Consider the following 6,000-nt stretch of genomic DNA (forward strand, 5'->3'; position numbering starts at 1 on the left):
GGGACGTGGACACCGCTCCACTTCTGGCTCGGCCCACTTTAGTAATGCCTCTGGAGCGGGAACCCTCACCGCCGACCCCGGACTAGAGAACGCCACTGGACTGATGGTCGAGTCTGGAGTGAGTGGCGCCTCTGGACTGACGGGCGGCTCTGGCGCCTCTGGACTGACAGGCGGCTCTGGCACCTCTGGACTGACGGGCGGCTTTGGCAGCTCCGGACTGACGGGCGGCTCTGGCTGCTCCGGACAGGAGGGCGGCTCTGGCTGCTCCGGACAGGAGGGCGGCTCTGGCAGCTCCGGACTAGAGGACGCCACTGGACTGATGGTCGAGTTTGGAGTGAGTGGCGCCTCTGGACTGACGGGCGGCTCTGGCGCCTCCGGACAGGAGGGCGGCTCTGGCAGCTCCGGACAGGAGGGCGGCTCTGGCAGCTCCGGACAGGAGGGTGGCTCTGGCAGCTCCGGACAGGAAGGAGAACCTGGAGGGAGGAGACGGAGAGACAGCCTGGTGCGTGGTGCTGCCACAGGGCCCACCAGGCTGGGGAGACCTACAGGAGGCCTGGTGCATGGAGGAGGCACCGGATGGACCGGGCTGTGGGGGAGCACTGGAGCTCTGGTGCACAGCCTTGGCACCACTCCTCCAGGCTGAATGACCACTTTAGCCCGGACCCTCCAGAGTGCAGGCACAGGTCGAACCAGGCTGTGGGGGAGCACTGGAGATCTGGTGCATATCACTCACACCTCTCCCTTAGGCTCAATGCCCACATTCGCCCGGCACGGGCAGAGCGCAGGCATAAGGCGAACTGCACCCTCCCAACGCCCCGGAGACACAGTACGCAGAGCCGGCGCAGGATACCCTGGACGGAACCGGCGCACCGGAGACCAAACGCGCTGAGCTGGCACAATCTGCCCTTGCTGGATGCCCACTCTCGCATGGCACTTGCGGGGGACTGGCGACACCGTGCGCTTCATCGCATAACACGGTGTCTGACCAGTACCACGCTGCTTCCGGTAAGCACAGGGAGTTGGCTCAGGTCTCTCGCCTGACTCCGCCAATCTCCCCGTGTGCCCCCCCCCCCCAAAGAAAAATTTGGGGGGCTGCCTCTCGTGCCTGTTGCACTGCCTTGCCTCATATCGCCGCCGCCCCAGCTTTAGCTGCCTCCAGTTCTTCTTTGTGGCGGCGATATTCCCCAGCCTGTCTCCAGGGTCCCTTGTCATCCAATATCTCCTCCCATGTCCATGAGTCCATCAACCTCTGCTCCCTGTTACCCCGCTGCTTGGTCCGTTTGTGGTGGGTGGTTCTGTCACGGCATTCATCGGAAGAAGAAGAGGAATCGTCAGACCAAAATGCAGCGGGGTACGTGTTCATCTTTATTTGTTTAACTGACTGAACACTGAATACAAAATAACAAAATAATAGCCGAAACAGTTCTGCAAGGTGCAACCAACACTAAACAGAAAATAACCACCCACAACTAACAGTGGGAAACAGGCTACCTAAGTATGGTTCTCAATGAGAGACAACGAAAGACAGCTGTCCCTGATTAAGAACTGTAACGAGTATTACCGAAGGTGGCCTTCCTTCCTGTTCGAGTGGCGCTCGGCGGTCGTCGTCGCCGGTCTACTAGCTGCCACCGATCCTTTTTTCCTTTTCGTTTGGTTTTGTCTAATTGTTTTCACCTGTTTATTGTTTGGTTGTTAGGGTGGTGTTATTTAAGTTCGTTTAGCCCGTTTATGTTTGTGCGGGCTTGTTTCTCTGTTTGTATTCTGAGGTTGCTATTTTCATTGGGGTTTTTGCACAGACTGGATTTACTTTCCAGTTTTGGACTTTATTCAAGTTGGAGTTTATCGCCAATGTTTTTGACGTTACCAGTTGTATTTCTGGTTGGACATTAAAAAGTGATTTTCCCCGTTACCTTTGCTCTCTGCGCCTGACTCCTTACCTTTATCCTCATCGAGTGTAACAGAAGCCCGCACCTTCCAATGGAGCCAGCAGGAGCAGCGACCACCCCTCTCCCCACGATGGAGGAGAGAGTCCTTCATCATACGTCCATCCTTCATCGCATCGGATCAGCTATGGATCTTATGATGGAGAGGATGGATCGTTGGGAGAGGAGTGGTCTCCCTACTAACCCACCTACCCTCCCTCCAGCAACTATACCATCTCCTCCAGCGGGACCCGGTACCAGCGCGTTGCGTATTACGCCTCCAAGCCCGTACGATGGAGCGGCGGCGGGGTGCCAGTGATTCCTGCTACAATTAGACCTGTACCTGGCCACCGTCCGACCAGCTTCCTCGGATGAAGAGAGCGTGAGTGTCCTCGTCTCCTGCCTGACGGGTAGAGCCCTAGAGTGGGCCAATGCGGTCTGGAACGGGGCCGACTCAGCGAGGGGTGAGAGGGGGTGAGAGATTGTTCTATCTACGACAGGGGACGAGGGGTGAGAGATTGTTCTATCTACGACAGGGGACGAGGAGCGCGCAGGACTTCGCGCTGGATTTCCGGACCTTGGCTGCTGGAGCAGGGTGGAACGACAGGGCCCTGATAGACCATTACAGGTGTAGCCTGAGAGAGGACGTCCGCAGAGAGCTGGCTTGTCGGGACACTACGCTAAGTTTGGATGAACTAATAGACATGTCTATCCGGTTAGACAATCTGCTAGCTGCTCGCGGACGTTCTGAAAGGGTCCTGTCCGTTCCATCTCCTGACCCTCCTGCTCCCATCCCGATGGAGCTAGGAGGGGCAGCATCTAGGGAGATCGGAGGAGGCTCCTCCTGTACCAGTTGTGGCCGAAGAGGGCACACTTCCGGTCGGTGCTGGAGGAGTTCTCTCGATCTGGGAATCGAGAGGGCAGGCAGAACACTCCTCGGTCACCTCAGGTGAGTCAGCACCACACTCTCCCAGAGCTTCCTGTTGGTCACATGTTTTTGTTAATATGTTTCCTTAAATTTTTTCCCTCTCTCCAGCATAAGGCGCTAGTCGATTCAGGCGCAGCTGGGAATTTTATAGATCGCGGACTCGCTCAGAGGTTGAGGATTCCGTTAGTTAAGGTAGACCCCCCTTTTCCTGTGCACTCTTTAGATAGTCGACCGTTAGGGTCAGGGCTGGTCAGGGAGTCCACAATTCCTTTGGAGATGATTACGCAGGGGAATCATAAGGAATGGATTAGTTTGTTTCTTATCGATTCACCTGCGTTTCCGGTGGTGCTGGGGATTCCTTGGCTGGCTATTCACAATCCGACGATTTCGTGGAAACAGGGAGCTCTACAGGGGTGGTCTGAGGAGTGTTCAGGCAGGTGTGTAGGAGTTTCCATCGGTGCGACCACGGTGGAGAGTCCAGACCAGGTTTCCACCGTGCGCATTCCCGCTGAGTATGCCGATTTGGCTATCGCTTTCAGTAAAAAGAAGGCGACCCAATTACCTCCCCATCGACAGGGGGATTGCGTGATAAACCTCCAGGTAAACGCTGCACTTCCCAGGAGTCATGTGTATCCTTTGTCCCAGGAGGAGACGTTGGCTATGGAGACATATGTTACGGAAGCTCTGGGACAGGGATTCATTCGGCCCTCCATGTCACCCGTCTCCTCGAGTTTCTTTTTGTGAAGAAAAAGGATGGTGGGTTGCGTCCGTGTATTGATTATCGAGGTCTAAATTCTATCACGGTGGGTTTTAGTTACCCACTACCTCTCATCGCTACGGCGATGGAATCATTCCACGGAGCACGGTTCTTCACGAAACTGGATCTTAGGAGCGCGTATAATCTGGTGCGTATTCGGGAGGGAGATGAGTGGAAAACCGCGTTTAGTACTACATCGGGCCATTATGAGTACCTCGTCATGCCGTACGGGTTAAAGAATGCTCCAGCTGTCTTTCAATCCTTTGTTGACGAGATTCTCAGAGACCTGCACGGACAGGGTGTGGTGGTGTATATTGACGATATTTTGATCTACTCCGCTACACGCGCCGCGCATGTGTCTCTGGTGCGCAAGGTTCTTGGGCGATTGCTGGAGCATGACTTGTACGTGAAGGCGGAGAAATGTGAGTTTTCTAAACAAGCCGTTTCCTTCCTGGGTTACCGCATTTCCAGCTCGGGGGTGGATATAGGTGGTGACCGCGTAAAAGCCGTGCGTAATTGGCCGACTCCGACCACGGTAAAAGAGGTGCAGCGGTTCTTAGGGTTTGCCAATTACTACCGGAGGTTTATCCGGGGTTTTGGTCAGGTAGCAGCCCCTATTACCTAACTCCTGAAGGGGGGGCCGGTGCGTTTGCAGTGGTCGGCAGAGGCAGACAGGGCCTTCTGTAGGTTGAAGGTGCTGTTTACCGAGGCTCCAGTGTTGGCGCATCCGGACCCTTCTTTGGCGTTTATAGTAGAGGTGGACGCATCCGAGGCTGGGGTTGGAGCGGTGCTCTCACAGCGCTCGGGTGTGCCACCAAAACTCCGCCCTTGTGCTTTTTTTCGAAAAAACTTGGGCCAGCGGAGCGGAATTATGATGTGGGGGATAGGGAGTTGTTGGCTATGGTTAAGGCCTTGAAGGTGTGGAGACACTGGCTTGAGGGGGCTAAGCACCCTTTCCTCATCTGGACTGACCACCGTAACCTGGAGTATATCCGATCAGCTAAGAGAATCCGCGTCAGGCAAGGTGGGCCATGTATTTGACAAGATTTCGTTTTACTATCTCGTATCGACCAGGTTCCCTTAATACTAAGGCCGACGCGCTGTCCCGCCTCTATGACTCAGAGGAGCGGTCCATCGATCCTACTCCCATCATTCCGGCGGCCAAGTTGGTGGCACCGATAGTATGGGAGGTGGACGCGGACATCGAGCGGGCGTTAAGGGAGGAACCTGCGCCTCCACAGTGCCCGGAGGGGCGTAGGTATGTACCGCTCGCTGTTCGTGATCAATTGATTCGATGGGCTCATGGTATACTCTCGTCGGGTCACCCGGGTATTTCGAGGACAGTGCGAGGTCTTAGGGGGAAGTACTGGTGGCCCACCTTGGAGAGGGATGTGCGATTCTATGTCTCTTCCTGTTCGGTGTGCGCTCAGAGTAAGGCTCCTAGGCACCTGCCTCGAGGGAAGTTACAACCCCTCCCCGTTCCACAACGGCCGTGGTCCCATCTTTCGGTAGATTTTCTGACTGACTTACCTCCATCTCAGGGGAACACTACAATCCTGGTCGTTGTGGATCGGTTCTCTAAGTCCTGCCGTCTTATCCCGTTGCCCGGTCTCCCTACGGCCCTGCAGACTGCGGAGGCATTATTTACCCATGTCTTCCGGCACTACGGGGTGCCCGAGGATATTGTTTCTGATCGGGGTCCCCAGTTCACTTCCAGAGTATGGAAGGCGTTTATGGAGCATTTGGGGGTCTCGGTCAGCCTTACATCGGGGTATCACCCGGAGAGTAATGGGCAGGTGGAGAGAGTGAACCAGGAGGTGGGTAGGTTTCTGCGGTCGTATTGCCTGGACCGGCCAGGGGAATGGTCAAGATACATCCCTTGGGCAGAAATTGCTCAGAACTCACTAAGCCACTCCTCTACCAACATGTCACCATTTGAGTGTGTGTTGGGGTATCAGCCGGTTCTGGCACCATGGCATCAGAGTCAGACCGAGGCTCCTGCGGTGGAGGAGTGGGTACAGCGCTCTAAGGAGACTTGGAGAGCCGTCCAGGAGTCTCTGCGTCAGGCGAGTAGACGGCAGAAGAAGAGCGCTGACCGTCACCGCAGTGAGGCCCCCGTGTTTGCACCGGGGGATAGGGTCTGGCTCTCGACCCGAAACCTGCCCCTCCGCTTGCCCTGCCGGAAGCTGGGTCCGCAGTGTGTAGGGCCCTTTAAAGTCCTGAGGAGAATAAATGAGGTGTGTTACCGATTGTTACTTCCTTCTTATTATCGTATTAACCCCTCATTTCATGTGTCTCTCCTCAGGCCGGTGGTAGCTGGTCCCATGCAGGAAGGTGAGGTGCCGGAGGTCCCTCCACCCCCTCTGGATATAGAGGGGTCCCCGGCGTACAGG

Source organism: Salvelinus fontinalis, chromosome 31 (assembly GCF_029448725.1).
Source record: "Salvelinus fontinalis isolate EN_2023a chromosome 31, ASM2944872v1, whole genome shotgun sequence".
In the NCBI taxonomy this organism is placed as follows: Eukaryota; Metazoa; Chordata; class Actinopteri; order Salmoniformes; family Salmonidae; genus Salvelinus; species Salvelinus fontinalis.